The 16,668-nt window shown below is 43.4% G+C and overlaps 1 pseudogene; it reads left to right on the top strand.

Annotated features, from left to right (window-relative positions):
* Positions 1 to 8,371: 8,371 nt before the first annotated feature.
* LOC129559913 (lysine-specific histone demethylase 1A pseudogene) lies at positions 8,372 to 11,282 on the top strand (annotated as a pseudogene).
* Positions 11,283 to 16,668: the final 5,386 nt, after the last annotated feature.

Raw genomic sequence — 16,668 nt, 5'->3', positions numbered from 1 at the left:
TTCTAAACTTTACATTATTGTATGTTGCTACCTATGTAACTCATAATAAGGACATTAAAAAAAATATCTGTGCAAACCATGTCCCATCCATTTAATATGAGCTGAGAGAGGTCTCATCCCCTTGGTTTTATTCTTATTATGGACGCGTTCTCAACATTTGGATACCAAGTCTGAAGAGTTTTGTTCTTTACAGTATTTTTTGTATAAATATCTTGAATAGTGTTCATGAGAAATAAATTTTGCTTTTCTTCAGTCTTCAGTTCTTTGACGATCAGAAACCTTTCTATTATTTTGGCCTCCCTATGTGGTCTGTGAGATCTCAGTTCCCTGACCAGAGATTGAAACCCCAGTCCTTGGCCTTGAATGTGCAGTCTTAACCACTGGACTGCCAGGGAATTCCCCAACAATCAGAAACCATTTAAAAATCTCCCAATTGCATACCTTACCCAGTGGTCCAATGGCAATGACCTGTTCATGCCAGGATCCCTCCTTTGTTTCCAGCTGGAAAGTGAGATCTAGTAGCTAAGAAGTCCTCTTAAACAGGGGGATTAAACATTTCCAAGTTTGAATCTGTCTGAGTTCTGGTATAGTTATACAAGTGACTTTGCTATCCTTTTTTTTATTGTTCAAGCTAATGTGCAGGAGGGAGAAATAAGCTCCTGAAAGTTAGTGAAGACAGAAAAAGAGAACAAGACTCTATTGCCTGAGATGCTTCTTTAGGTAAAATGATAGCTACAATTTACAACCAAGATGCAAGACAGCGTGATGATTAGAAGCATGCATACAGAGCTGTCTGGGCTGGAACACAGGCCTGCCATTTACTCAGTTGGGAAGGGAACCTCCCTGTGTGCTTCTGTGAAATGGAGATAAAAAACAGGACCGACCTCATGGATTCTTGGGAGGACTGGTAAAGGTGAATAAAATACGTGCACTGAGAAAAGTGCCAGGGATGTTGTAAATGCTCAAAAAACAATTGTTGTGTTTATTATTATTGTTGTTTCTCAATGTTTAACAATACACTGAACAGAAACTTTATATCAATGAATTAATTCAAAATATGCAGACTAAATGGGGCTTCCCCAGTGGCTCGGTGGTTAAGAATCTGCCTGCAGTGCAGGAGACCTGGGAGATGTGGGTTCAGTTCCTAGGTTTAGAAGATCCCCTGGAGGAGGAAATGGCAACCCACTCCAATATTCTTGCCTGGAAAATCCCATGGACAGAGGAGCTTGAGGGCTACAGTCTATGGGGTTGCAAAAAGAGTTAGACATCACTGAGTGACTAAGCACGAGCATGCTGACTAAATGCAGGTAAATATAACTTTAAGATTCTAGGTAGAGCGGAGGGGCAGCAGCCAGTGATGCCTGCAGGCCGGCGGGGTCCCCTCTTCCAGGCCGGCTCACCTGCGCCCCCGCGGGGTCCGCGCGGCAGGAGAGATGCCCTCGCCCCTCCCACGGCGCCCTCACCTGCCCGCAGACCTCTCGCCGTCGAGCCCCTGCGAGCTCTTGGGGGGCATCCCGCCGCGGGCCCCGCGCCTCCGGCGCCGGCTGGCCTGGTGCTCCATCGACTGGGAGCAGGTGTGTGTGCTACGGAGGCTGGGCGCGGGGGGGCTTCGGCTCAGTGTACAAGGCCACCTACCACGGCATTAAAAAAAAAAAAAAGATTCTAGTAAATTTAGTTATATAGAAATCGGTGATATTAATATTAATATTATATTGATTCATGTTCATGAACATGATGGTTGCTGTCCAACATATATTTTTACAGAAATCTTTACTTCAGAAATTTCTGCATAAGCACAGAATAAAAGCACTTTGCAAACAGAGCCTAAAGGAAACAAAGAGACAAAAGCATTTTGACTTCCCATTTATTCTCCCGTAAACCGAATTGTAAGTCTGGCTAGAACTATTCCAGTTCTCTTCTTAATTCTTCTTTTTTCCAAAAATCTTGAAAGAATCGTCTATATTTGAAGCTACAATCTATTGCTGCAGGTTTCTTCTTGGCCTCAGGTAACATCATTTCAACTTCCCTGATAGCTCAGACAGTAAAGTGTCTGCCTACAGTGAGGGAGAACCCACATCTTCCAGGTTCGATCCCAAGGTCGGGAAGATCCCTTGGAGAAGGAAATGGAAACTCACTCCAGTATCATTGCTCCTCTGCAGCTGTTCTTGCAGGAGCCATTGAAAAACCCAGAACTACTAAAACCCAACAAATCCTTTTTACTTGTTACTGATGGAGGCTTCGAAGCAACCGACAACGTTGGCTTTACCTTCCTTCTTGAAGTTCTTCTCCCCTGGCTTCCTCTTCCCTATATTTACCCTGTCTCTCTCTACACTCCTTAATCTTCTCAGATACCTCTATTCGTGGCAATGTTGTTAATTTTTTATACTCCTTAGAATTTGTATCTTGAACATCTCAATGTTACACTCTCTCTGACTCCTTTGACCCAAGCCAATAATTTCAGGTTATCACCCAAAGTGTCCCAATTTATATTTCTCAGTTTATGTCTCAGTTGTTTATATTTCTGTCTCTTAGATACCATGGTGTTCCATAAATATCTTAAGGTCACTGTGACCTCAACTAAAACTCAGTATTTTTCTTCCCACTCTAAAGTTGCTTTCATATTAATTCTTATTTAGACGGATGACTCTACGATCAATATGCTCATCTGAGATAGAAACATTTAAAGCACACTGGATTGTTTCCTGAACACTTTCCAGTATTTCCAATAGGTGCTCAAGACCAACTGAATCTGTCTTTTAAATTACTTAACTCTATCCTTTCTCCACATCTACAGGCCTAGTGAGTTTTCCTTTTCTTTGTTTTCATTTTTTACTTACAATATTACAATAATCCCTACATTGCAGGGCAAGAAAAGACCATAAAGGTAATGAAGAACACTGGATTTTCAGAGAAAAAGAAAAGTGAGTACGTAGAATGTTTAATGTAAAGTAGGAATAGGGTGTAGTAAGTTGGCAATTGATCCTTACACAGAATGAAAATTTCTTAGCTCTTAACTTCTCTGCCACTCTGTATCCTTTTCATGGCACTTACTACAGTCTGCTCTCAGTTCAGTTCAATTCAGTCACTCAGTCATGTCTGACTCTCTGCGACCCCATGAATCACAGCACGCCAGGCCTCCCTGTCCATCACCAATTCCCGGAGTTCACTCAAACTCATGTCCATAGAGTCGGTGATGCCATCCAGCCATCTCATCCTCTGTCGTCCCCTTCTCCTCCCGCCCCCAACCTTTCCCAGCATCAGAGTCTTTTCCAGTGAGTCAACTCGTCACATGAAGTGGCCAAAGTATTTCAGTTTCAGCTTTAGCATCAGTCCTTCCAAGGAACACCCAGGATTGATCTCCTTTAGAATGGACTGGTTGGATCTCCTTGCAGTCCAAGGGACTCTCAAGAGTCTTCTCCAGCACCACAATTCAAAAGCATCAATTCTTGGGCGATCAGCTTTCTTCACAGTCCAACTCTCACATCCATACATGACCACGGGAAAAACCATAGCCTTGACTAGATGGACCTTTGTTGGCAAAGTAATGTCTCTGCTTTTTAATATAATATCTAGGTTGGTCATAACTTTCCTTCCAAGGAGTAAGCGTCTTTTAATTTCACGGCTGCAATCAGCATCCGCAGTGATTTGGGATCCCAAAAAATAAAGTCTGACACTGTTTCCACTGTTTCCCCATCTATTTCCCATGAAGTGATGGGACCAGATGCCATGATCTTTGTTTTCTGAATGTTGAGCTTCAAGCCAACATTTTCACTCTCCTCTTTCACTTTCATCAAGAGGCTTCTTAGTTCCTCTTCACTTTCTGCAATAAGGGTCATGTCATCTGCATATCTGAGGTTATTGATATTTCTCCAGGCAATCTTGATTCCAGCTTGTGCTTCTTCCAGCCCAGCGTTCCTCATGATGTACTCTGCATATAAGTTAAATAAGCAGGGTGACAATATTCAACCTTGACGTACTCCTTTTCCTATTTGGAACCAGTCTGTTGTTCCATGTACAGTTCTGACTGTTGCTTCCTGACCTGCATACAGGTTTCTCAAGAGGCAGGTCAGGTGGTCTGGTATTCCCATCTCTTTCAGTATTTTCCACAGTTTATTGTGATCCACACAGTCAAAGGCTTTGGCATAGTCAATGAAGCAGAAATAGATGTTTTTCTGGAACTCTCTTGCTTTCTCCATGATCCAGTGGATGTGGGCAATTTGATCTCTGGTGCCTCTGCCTTTTCTAAAACCTGCTTGAACATCTGGGAGTTCTCGGTTCACATATTGCTGAAGCCTGGCTTGGAGAACTTTGAGCATGTCTTTACTAGCGTGTGAGACGAGTGCAATTATGCGGTAGTTTGAGCATTCTTTGGCATTCCCTTTCTTTGGGATTGGAATGAAGACTGACCTTTTCCAGTCCTGTGGCCACTGCTGAGTCTTCCAAATTTGCTGGCATATTGAATGTAGCACTTTCACAGCATCATCTTTCAAGATTTGAAATAGCTCAACTGGAATTCCATCACCTCCACTAGCTTTGTTAGTAGTGATGCTTTCTAAGGCCCACTTGACTTCACATTCCAAGATGTCTGGCTCTAGGTCAGTGATCACGTTATCGTGACTATCTTGGTCATGAAGATATTTTGTACAGTTCTTCTGTGTATTCTTGCCACCTCTTCTTAATATCTTCTGCTTCTGTTAGGTCCATACCATTTCTGACTTTTATCGAGCCCATCTTTGTGTGAAATGTTCCCTTGGAATCTCTAATTTTCTTGAAGAGATCTCTTGTTTTTCCTATCCTGTTGTTTTTCTCTATTTCTTTGCATTGATCACTGAGGAAGCCTTTCTCATCTCTCCTTGCTATTCTTTGGAATTCTGCGTTCAGATGCTTATATCTCTCCTTTTCTCCTTTGCTTTTCACTTCTTTTCTTTTCACAGCTATTTGTAAGGCCTCCTCAGATAGCCATTTTGCTTTTTTGCATTTCTTTTCCATGGGGATGGTCTTGGTCCCTGTCTCCTGTACAATGTCATGAACCTCCGTCCAGAGTTCATCAGGCACTCTATCTATCAGATCTAGTCCCTTAAATCTATTTCTCACTTCCACTGTATAATCATAAGCGATTTGATTTAGGTCATATCTGAATGGTCTAGTGGTTTTCCCTACTTTCTTCAATTTAAGTCTGAATTTGGCAATAAGGAGTTCATGATCTGAGCCACAGTCAGCTCCTGGTCTTGTTTTTGCTAACTGTATAGAGCTTCTCCATCTTTGGCTGCAAAGAATATAATCAATCTGATTTCGGTGTTGACCTTCTGGTGATGCCCTTGTGTAGAGTCTTCTCTTGTGTTGTTGGAAGAGGGTGTTTGCTATGACCAGTGCATTCTTTTGACAAAACTCTATTAGCCTTTGCCCTGCTTCATTCCATGCTCCAAGGCCAAATTTGCCTGTTACTCCAGGTGTTTCTTGACTTCCTACTTTTGCATTCCAGTCCCCTATAATGAAAAGGACATCTTTTTTGGGTGTTAGTTCTAAAAGGTCTTGTAGGTCTTCATAGAACCGTTCAACTTCAGCTTCTTCAGCGTTACTGGTTGGGGCATAGGCTTGGATTACTGTAATATTGAATGGCTTGCCTTGGAAATGAACAGAAATCATTCTGTTGTTTTTAAGATTGCATCCAAGAAATGTATTTCGGACTCATTTGTTGACCATGATGGCTATTCCATTTCTTCTAAGGGATTCCTGCCCACAGTAGTAAATATAATGGTCATCTGAGTTAAATTCACCAATTCCAGTCCATTTTAGTTTACTGATTCCTAGAATGTCTATGTTCACTCTTGCCATCTCCTGTTTGACCACTTCCAATTTGCCTTGATCCATGGACCTAACATTCCAGGTTCCTATGCAATATTGCTCTTTACAGCATCGGACCTTGCTTCTATCACCAGTCACACCACAACTGGGTATTGTTTCTGCTTTGGCTCCATCCCTTCCTTCCTTCTAGAGTTATTTCTCCACTGAGCTCCAGTAGCATACTGGGCACCTACCGACCTGGGGATTTCCTCATTCAGTATCCTATCATTTTGCCGTTTGATACTGTTCAAGACGCGCGAGACACCGGCCCCGGAGCAAAGAGGCGCGGCCGATAGGAGCTACCACACGCCTGAGGCCAGGGCTGGCGGCTGAGAGGAGCTACCCCACGTCCAGTAGGCAGTGGCTGCGCGGGTGCAGAAGGGCTCAGAGGAGCTACTCCACGTTCAAGGTCAGGAGGGGTGGCCTTGAGGAGATACCCCTCCTCCAAGGTAAGGTGCAGCGGCTGAGCTTTGCTGGAGCAGCTGTGAAGAGATATCCCATGACTAAGGTAAGAGAAACCCGAATAAGATGGTAGGTATTGCGAGGGGGCATCTGAGGGCAGACACACTGAAATCATAATCATGGGAATCTAGTCGATTTGATCACATGGACCAGAGCCAAATGTGGTCCACTGGAGAAGGGAATGGCAAACCACTTCAGTATACTTGCCTTGAGAACCCCATGAACAGTATCAAACAGCCTGCTCTACACTATAATTATTTGTGTATTAGATTCATCTTACATGCTAGTGTTTAAGTTCAGTCGCTCAGTCATGTCTGACTCTTTGCAACCCCATGGACTGCAGCATGCCAGGCCTCCCTGTCCATCACCAACTCCCGGAGTCCACCCAAACCCATGTCCATAGAATCCGTGATGCCATCCAACCATCTCATCCTCTGTCATCCCCTTCTCCTCCTGCCTTCAATCTTTCCCAGCATCAGGGTCTTTTCAAATGAGTCACTTCTTCACATCAGGTGGCCAAAGTATTGGAGCTTCAGCTTCAGCATCCGGCCTGCCAATGAATATTCAGGACTGATTTTCTTTTAGGATGGACTGGTTGGATCTCCTTGCAGTCCAAGGGACTCTCAAGAGTCTTCTCCAACACCGCAGTTAAAAAGCATCAATTTTTCAGCGCTCAGCTTTCTTTATGGTCCAACTCTCACATCCAAACATGACTACTGGAAAAACTGTAGCTTTGACTAGATGGACCTTTGTCGGCAAAGTAATGTCTCTGCTTTTAAATATACCATCTATATTTGGCAGAGTTTTTCTTCCAAGGATCAAGTGTCTTTTAGTTTCACAGCTAAAGTCACCATCTGTAGTGATTTTGGAACCCAAGAAAATAAAGTCTGCCAATGTTTCCATTGTTCCCCCATATATTTGCGATGAAATGATGGGACCAGATGCCATGATCTTAGTTTTCTGAATGTTGAGTTTTAAGCCAACTTTTCCACTCTCCTCTTTCACTTTCAACAAGAGGCTCTTTTTAATTCCTCTTTCCTTTCTTCCATAAGGGTGGTGTCATCTGCATTTCTGAGGTTATTGATATTTCTCCCAGCAATCTTGATTCCAGTTTGTACTTCATCCAGCCTGGCATTTCACATGATATACTCTGTATATAAGTTAAATAAGCAGGGTGACAGCATACAGTCTTGATGTACTCCTTTCCCAATTTGGAACCAGTCTGTTGTTCCATGTCCAGTTCTAAATATTGCTTCCTGACCTGCATAAAGATTTCTCAAGAGGCAGGTCAGGTGGTCTGGTATTCCCATCTCATGAAGAATTATCCACAGTTTGTGGTGATCCACACAGTCAAAGGCTTTGACATAGTCAATAAAGCAGAAATAGATGTTTTACTGGAACTCTCTTGCTTTTTCAATGATCCAACAGATGTTGGCAGTTTGATCCCTGGTTCTTCTGCCTTTTTGAAATCCAGCTTGAACATCTGGAAGTTCACAGTTCACATACTGTTGAAGCCTGGCTTGGAAATTTTTGAGCATTACTTTGCTAGCAAGTGAGAAGAGTGTAATTATTTGAGCATTCTTTGGCATTGCCTTTCTTTGGGATTGGGATGAAAACTGACTTTTTCAGTCCTGTGACCACTGCTGAGTTTTCCATATTTGCTGCTATATTGAGTGCAGCACTTTCACAGCATCATCTTTTAAGATTTGAAATAGCTCAAATTGAATTCCTTCACCTCCACTAGCTTTGTTCATAGTGATGCTTCCCAAGGACCACTTGATTTCGCATTCCAGGATGTCTGGCTCTAGGTGAGTGATCACATCATCATGGTTATCTGGGTCATGAAAATGCTTTCTGGATAGTTCTTCTGTGTATTCTTGCCACCTCTTCTTAATATCTTCTGCTTCTGTGAGGTCCATACATCTCTGTCCTTTATTGTGCCCATCTTTGCAAGAAATAATCCCTTGGGCGGCGGCGGTTGGTGGCGCGCGGGCTGCGTGAAGTGAGCCCGGGCGGCTCCGGATCCACGGACCCACCGACCGGGCGGCCCCTACGGCCGTCGGCTGCCCGGCGGCCCGACATGTTGTCTGGGAAGAAGGCGGCGGCGGCGGCGGCTGCCGGGTCGCAGGCCGGTGTGGGGGTGGCGGGCGGCGCGGAGAACGGCTCTGAGGTGGCCGCTCCGCCCGCGGGCCTGTCCGGCCCTGGCGAGGCGGGGCCGGGGGCGGCTGGGGAGCGCACTCCCCACAAGAAGGAGCCCCCGCGGGCCTCGCCCCCCGGCGGCCTGGCCGAGCCGCCGGGGTCCGCCGGGCCTCAAGCCGGGCCTACCGCCGTGCCTGGGTCTGCGACCCCCATGGAAACGGGAATCGCAGAGACACCGGAGGGGCGACGGACCAGCCGGCGCAAGCGGGCGAAGGTAGAGTACAGAGAGATGGATGAAAGTTTGGCCAACCTCTCAGAAGACGAGTATTATTCAGAAGAAGAGAGAAATGCTAAAGCAGAGAAGGAAAAGAAGCTTCCCCCACCACCCCCTCAAGCCCCACCTGAGGAAGAAAATGAAAGTGAGCCCGAGGAACCATCTGGGCAAGCAGGAGGACTTCAAGACGACAGTTCTGGAGGGTATGGAGACGGCCAAGCATCAGGTGTGGAGGGTGCAGCTTTCCAGAGTAGACTTCCTCATGAGCGGATGACTTCTCAAGAAGCAGCCTGTTTTCCGGATATCATCCGTAGACCACAGCAGACCCAGAAGGTTTTTCTGTTCATTAGAAATCGCACATTGCAGTTGTGGTTGGATAATCCAAAGATTCAGCTGACATTTGAGGCTACTCTCCAACAATTAGAAGCACCTTACAACAGTGATACTGTGCTTGTCCACCGAGTTCACAGTTATTTAGAGCGTCATGGTCTTATCAACTTCGGCATCTATAAGAGGATAAAGCCTCTCCCAACTAAGAAGACAGGAAAGGTAATCATCATAGGCTCTGGGGTTTCAGGCTTGGCAGCAGCTCGTCAATTACAAAGTTTTGGAATGGATGTCACATTTCTGGAAGCCAGGGATCGTGTGGGTGGACGAGTTGCTACATTTCGCAAAGGAAACTATGTAGCTGACCTTGGAGCCATGGTAGTAACAGGTCTTGGAGGGAATCCCATGGCTGTGGTCAGCAAACAAGTAAATATGGAACTGGCCAAGATCAAGCAAAAATGCCCACTTTAAGAAGCGAATGGACAAGCTGTTCCTAAAGAGAAAGATGAAATGGTAGAGCAAGATTTTAACCGGTTGCTAGAAGCTACGTCTTACCTTAGTCATCAACTGGACTTCAACGTCCTCAATAATAAGCCTGTGTCCCTTGGCCAGGCATTGGAAGTTGTCATTCAGTTACAAGAAAAGCATGTCAAAGATGAGCAGATTGAACATTGGAAGAAGATAGTGAAAACTCAGGAAGAACTGAAGGAACTGCTTAATAAGATGGTAAATTTAAAAGAAAAAATTAAAGAACTCCATCAGCAATACAAAGAAGCATCTGAAGTCAAACCACCCAGAGATATCACTGCTGAGTTCTTAGTGAAAAGCAAACACAGGGATCTAACTGCCCTGTGCAAGGAATATGATGAATTAGCTGAAACACAAGGAAAACTAGAAGAAAAACTTCAGGAGTTGGAAGCCAATCCCCCAAGTGATGTGTATCTCTCATCAAGAGACAGACAGATACTTGATTGGCATTTTGCAAATCTTGAATTCGCTAATGCCACACCTCTCTCTACACTCTCCCTTAAGCACTGGGATCAGGATGATGACTTTGAGTTTACTGGCAGCCACCTGACAGTGAGGAATGGCTACTCATGTGTGCCTGTGGCTTTAGCAGAAGGCCTGGACATTAAACTGAATACTGCAGTTCGGCAGGTTCGCTACACAGCTTCAGGATGTGAAGTGATAGCTGTGAATACCCACTCCACAAGCCAGACCTTCACTTATAAGTGTGATGCGGTTCTCTGTACCCTTCCCTTGGGCATGTTGAAGCAGCAGCCACCAGCTGTTCAGTTTGTGCCGCCTCTTCCTGAGTGGAAAACATCTGCAGTCCAGAGGATGGGATTTGGCAACCTTAACAAGGTTGTGTTATGTTTTGACCGGGTGTTCTGGGACCCAAGTGTCAATTTGTTTGGCCATGTTGGCAGTACGACTGCAAGCAGGGGTGAACTCTTCCTCTTCTGGAACCTCTATAAAGCTCCAATACTGTTGGCACTCGTGGCGGGAGAAGCTGCTGGCATCATGGAAAACATAAGTGATGATGTGATTGTTGGCCGATGCCTGGCCATCCTCAAGGGGATTTTTGGCAGCAGTGCGGTGCCCCAGCCCAAGGAAACTGTGGTGTCTCGCTGGCGTGCTGATCCCTGGGCCCGAGGCTCCTATTCCTATGTAGCCGCAGGATCGTCTGGAAATGACTATGACTTAATGGCTCAGCCAATCACTCCTGGCCCCTCAATTCCAGGTGCCCCACAGCCTATTCCCCGACTCTTCTTTGCTGGAGAACATACAATCCGTAACTACCCAGCCACGGTCCACGGTGCTCTGCTGAGCGGGCTGCGAGAAGCTGGAAGGATTGCAGACCAGTTCCTGGGGGCCATGTACACCCTGCCTCACCAGGCCACCCCTGGTGCCCCTGCACAGCAGCCCCCGAACATGTGAGACAGACGTGTTCTAAGCGAAGAAGCCCGTGCATGCCTGCTGCTGCATAAGCAAAGCTCTTCTAGCAATGTAGGTTCCACTCACCCTGCATCTGGGCTCCAGCTCAGCTGCTAAAGCAAAGCCCATGATGGTCAGGTGGCCGAGGAGGTTGTCTGCTCTAAGTGACTCAGAGCTGGGGAGGCACTTCTTCCATTAGTGTGAGTCTGTGTTCTTCATTAGGACTGAGGGAAGCAAGTACTGGGAGAGAATGTCTTAGTCTCTTTGTCTGTGGTGGTTTTTTATATTTTGAGAATAAAACTTCATAGAAAATTAAAAAAAAAAAAAGAAAGAAATAATCCCTTGGTATCTCTAATTTTTTTGAAGAGATCTCTAGTCTTTCCCATTCTATTGTTTTCCTCTATTTCTTTGCATTGATCACTGAGGAAGACTTTCTTATCTCTCCTTGCTATTCTTTGGAACTCTGGATTGAGATGGGTATATCTTTCCTTTTCTCCTTTGCCTTTAACTTCTTTTCTTTTCTCAGCTATTTGTAAGCCCTTGTCAGACAACCATTTTGCCTTTTTGCATTTCTTTTTCTTGGGGACAGTCTTGATCCCTGCCTCCTGTACAGTGTCATGAACTTCCGCCCATAGTTCTTCAGGCACTCTATCAGATCTAGTCCCTTGAATCTATTTCTCACTTCCACTGTATAATTATAAGGGATTTGATTTAGATCATACCTGAATGGTCTAGTGTCTTTCCTTACTTTCTTCCATTTCAGTTCAGTTCAGTCACTCAGTCATGTCCGACTCTTTGCTACCCCATGAACCACAGAACACCAGGCCTCCCTGTCCATCACCATCTCCCGGAGTTCACCCAAACTCATGTCCATTGAGTTGGTGATGCCATCCAACCATCTCATCCTCTGTCGTCCCCTTCTCCTCCTGCCCCCAATCTTTCACAACATCAGGGTCTTTTCAAATGAGTCAGCTCTTCGCATCAGGTGACCAAAATACTGGAGTTTCAGTTTTAATATCAGTCCTTCCAATGAACACCCAGGACCAATTTCCCTTGGGATGGACTGGTTGAATCTCCTTGCAGTCCAAGGGACTGTCAAGAGTCTTCTACAACACCACAGTTCAAAAACACCAGTTCTTCTGTGCTCAGCCCTCTTTATGGTCCAACTCTCACATCCATACATGACCACTGGAAAAACCATAGCCTTGACTAGAAGGACCTTTGTTGGCAAAGTAATGTCTCTGTTTTTTAATATGCTGTCTAGGTTGGTCATAACTTTCCTTCCAAGGAGTGTCTTAATTTCATGGCTGCAATCACCAGCTGCAGTGATTTTGGAGCCCCCCAAAATAAAATCAGCCACTGTTTCCACTGTTTCCCCATCTATTTGCCATGAAGTGATGGGACCGGATGCCACAATCTTAGTTTTCTGAATGTTGAGCTTTAAGCCAAGTTTTTCTTTCACTTTCATCAAGAGGCTCTTTAGTTCTTCTTCGCTTTCTGCCTTAAGGGTGGTGTCATCTGCATATCTGAGGTTATTGATATTTCTCCCAGCAATCTTGATTCCAGTTCTTGCTTCCTCCAGCCCATGATGTACTCTGATGATGCACGTTTCTCATGATGTACTCTGCGTATAAGTTAAATAAGCAGGGTGACAATACACAGCCTTGACGTACTCCTTTTCCTATTTGGAACCAGTCTGTTGTTCCATGTCCAATTCTTCCATTTAAGTCTGGATTTTGCGATAAGGAGTTTATAATCTGAGCCACTGTCATCTCCTGGTCTTGTTTTTGCTGATGGTACAGAGCTTCTTTGCTGCTGCAAGGAATATAATCAGTCTGACTTCGGTATTGACCATTTAGTGATGTCATGCATAGAGTCATCTCTTGTGCTGTTGGAAGAGGGTGTTTGCTATGATCAGTGTGTTCTTTTTTTTTTTTTATTGGAGGCTAATTATTTTACAATATTATATTGGTTGGTTTTGCCATACATTGACATGAATCTGCCCCGGGTGTACATGAGTTCCCCTTTCTGAACCCCCCTCCCCCCTCCCTCCTCCCCTTATCCTCCCTCTGGTTCATCCCCACACACCAGCCCCGAGAATCCTGTAACATGCATTGACCCTGAATTGGCGATTCGTTTCACATATGATAATATACATGTTTCAATGCCATTCTCCCAAATCATCCCACCCTCACCCTCTCCCACAGAGTCCCAAAGACTGTTCTATACATCTGTGTCTCTTTTGCTGTCTCGTATACAGGGTTATCATTTGCATCTTTCTAAATTACATATATATGCGTTAGTATACTGTATTGGTGTTTTTCTTTCTGGCTTACTTCACTATGTATAATAGGCTCTAGTTTCATCCACCTCATTAGAACTGATTCAAATGCATTCTTTCTAATGGCTGAGTAATACTCCATTGTGTATATGTACCAAAGCTTTCTTATTCGTTCGTCTGCAGATGGACATCTAGGTTGCTTCCATGTCCTGGTTATTATAAACAGTGCTGTGATGAACATTGGAGTACACGTGTCTCTTTCAATTCTGGTTTCCTCAGTGTTTATGCCCAGGAGTGCGATCGCTGGATCATATGGCAGTTCTATTTCCAGTTTTTTGAGGAATCTCCACACTGTTCTCCATAGTGGCTGTACTAGTTTGCATTCCCACCAACAGTGTAAGAGGGTTCCCTTCTCTCCACACCCTCTCCAGCATTTATTGCATGTAGACTTTTGGATAGCAGCCATTCTGACTGGTGTGAAATGGTATCTCATAGTGGTGTTGATTTGCATTTCTCTGATTATGAGGGATTTTGAGCATTCTTTCATGTGTTTGTTAGCCATCTTTATGTCTTCTTTGGAGAAATGTCTGTATAGTTCTTTGGCCCATTTTTTGATTGGGTCATTTATTTTTCTGGAATTGAGCTTCAGTAGCTGCTTATATCTTTTGGAGATTAATCCTTTATCAGTTGTTTCATTTGCTATTATTTTCTCCCATTCTGAAGGCTGTCTTTTCACCTTGCTTATAGTTTCCTTTGCTGTGCAGAAGCTTTTGATTTTAATTAGGTCCCATTTGTTTATTTTTGCTTTTATTTCCAATATTCTGGGAGGTGGGTCTTGGAGGATCCTGCTGTGATTTATGTCGGAGAGTGTTTTGCCTATGTTCTCCTCTAGGAGTTTTATAGTTTCTGGTCTTACATTTAGCTCTCTAATCCATTTTGAGTTTATTTTGGTGTATGGTGTTAGGAAGTGTTCTAGTTTCATTCTTTTACAAGTGGCTGACCAGTTTTCCCAGCACCACTTGTTAAAGAGACTGTCTTTTCTCCATTTTATATTCTTGCCTCCTTTGTCAAAGATAAGGTGTCCATAGGTGCGTGGATTTATCTCTGGGCTTCCTATTTTGTTCCCTTGATCTATATTTCTGTCTTTATACCAGTACCATACTGTCTTGATGACTGGGGCTTTGTAGTAGAGCCTGAAGTCCGGCAGGTTGATTCCCCCAGTTCCATTCTTCTTCCTCAAGATTGCTTTGGCTATTCGAGGTTTTCTTGTATTGCCATACAAATTGTGAGATTATTTGTTCTAATTCTGTGAAAAATATCATTGGTAGCTTGATATTCTTCCAATCCACTAACACGGTATATTTCTCCATCTATTAGTGTCCTCTTTGATTACTTTCATTAGTGTTTGATAGTTTTCTATGTATAAGTCTTTTGTTTCCTTAGGTAGATATATTCCTAAGTATTTAATTCTTTTCGTTGCAACAGTGAATGGAATAGTTTCCTTAATTTCTCTTTCTATTTTCTCATTATTAGTGTATAGGAATGCAAGGGATTTCTGTGTGTTGATTTTATATCCTGCAACTACTGTATTCATTGATTAGCTCTAGTAGTTTTCTGGTAGAGTCTTTAGGGTTTTCTGTGTAGAGGATCATGTCATCAGCGAACAGTGAAAGTTTTACTACTTCTTTTCCAATTTGTATTCCTTTTATTTCTTTTTCTGCTCTGATTGCTGTAGCCAGAACTTCCAGAACTATGTTGAATAGTAGTGGTGAGAGTGGGCACCCTTGTCTTGTTCCTGACTTTAGGGGAAATGCTTTCAGTTTTTCACTGTTGAGGATAATGTTTGCTGTGGGTTTGTCATATATAGCTTTTATTATGTTGAGATATATCCCTTCTATTCCCCCTTTCTGGAGGGTTTTTATCATAAATGGATGTTGAAATTTGTCGAAGGCTTTCTCTGCATCTATTGAGATAATCATATGATTTTTATTTTTCAGTTTGTTAATGTGGTGTATTACATTGATTGATTTGTGGATATTGAAGAATCCTTGCATTCCTGGGATAAAGCCCACTTGGTCATGATGTATGATCTTCTTAATTGTGTTGTTGGATTCTGATTGCTAGAATTTTGTTCAGGATTTTTGCATCTATGTTCATCAGTGATATTGGCCTGTAGTTTTCTTTTTTTTGTGGGATCTTTACCAGGTTTTGGGATTAGGGTGATGGTGGCCTCATAGAATGAGTTTGGAAGTTTCCCTTCCTCAGCAATTTTCTGGAAGAGTTTGAGTAGAATAGGTGTTAGCTCTTCTGAGAATGAGATGGCTGGATGGCATCACTGACTCGATGGACATGAGTTTGAGTGAACTCCAGGAGTTGGTGATGGACAGGGAGGCCTGGCGTGCTATGATTCATGGGGTCACAAGGAGTCGGACACGACTGAGCGACTGAACTGAACTGAACTGAAATTTTTGGTAGAATTCAGCTGTGAAGCCGTCTGGACCTGGGCTTTTGTGTGCTGGAAGATTTCTGATTACAGCCTCTAGTTCCGTGCTTGTGATGGGTCTCTTCAGATTTTCTATTTCTTCCTGGTTCAGTTTTGGAAAGTTGTACTTTTCTAGGAATTTGTCCCTTTCTTCCAGGTTATTCATTTTATTGCCATATAATTGCTGATAGTATTCTCTAATAATCCTTTGTATTCTGTGTTGTCGGTTGTGATCTCTCCATTTTCGTTTCTAATTTTATTGATTTCATTCTTCTCCCTTTGTTTCTTGATGAGTCTGGCTAGTGGTTTGTCAATTTTATTTACCTTCTCAAAGAACCAGCTTTTGGCTTTGTTGATTTTTGCTATGGTCTCTTTTGTTTATTTTACATTTATCTCTGCCCTAATTTTTACGATTTCTTTCCTTCTACTGACCCTGGGGTTCTTCATTTCTTCCTTTTCTAATTTCTTTAGATGTAGGGTTAGGTTATTTAGTTGACTTTTTTCTTGTTTCTTGAGGTGTGCCTGTATTGCTATGAACTTCCCCCTTAGCACTGCTTTTACAGTGTCCCAGAGGTTTTGGGTTGTTGTGTTTTCATTTTCATTCATTTCTATGCATATTTTTATTTCTCTTTTGATTTCTTCTATGATTTGTTCATTATTCAGCAGTGTGTTGTTCAGCCTCCATATGTTGGCATTTTTAATAGTTTTTCTCCTGTAATTGAGATCGAATCTTACTGCATTGTGGTCAGAAAAGATGCTTAGAATAATTTCAATTTTTTTGAATTTACCAAGGCTAGATTTATGGCCCAGGATGTGATCTATCCTGGAAAAGTTTCCCTGTGCGCTTGAGAAGAAGGTGACATTCATTGTTTTGGGGTGAAATGTCCTATAGATATCTATTAGGTCTAACTGGTCTATTGT

The sequence above is a fragment of the Moschus berezovskii genome, chromosome 16 (assembly GCF_049115385.1).
Source record: "Moschus berezovskii isolate FMDL1 chromosome 16, NW_MosBer_1.0, whole genome shotgun sequence".
NCBI lineage: Eukaryota > Metazoa > Chordata > Mammalia > Artiodactyla > Moschidae > Moschus > Moschus berezovskii.
Note: the sequence above shows the minus strand (reverse complement) of the source record. Positions and strands in the feature narration are given on the sequence as shown.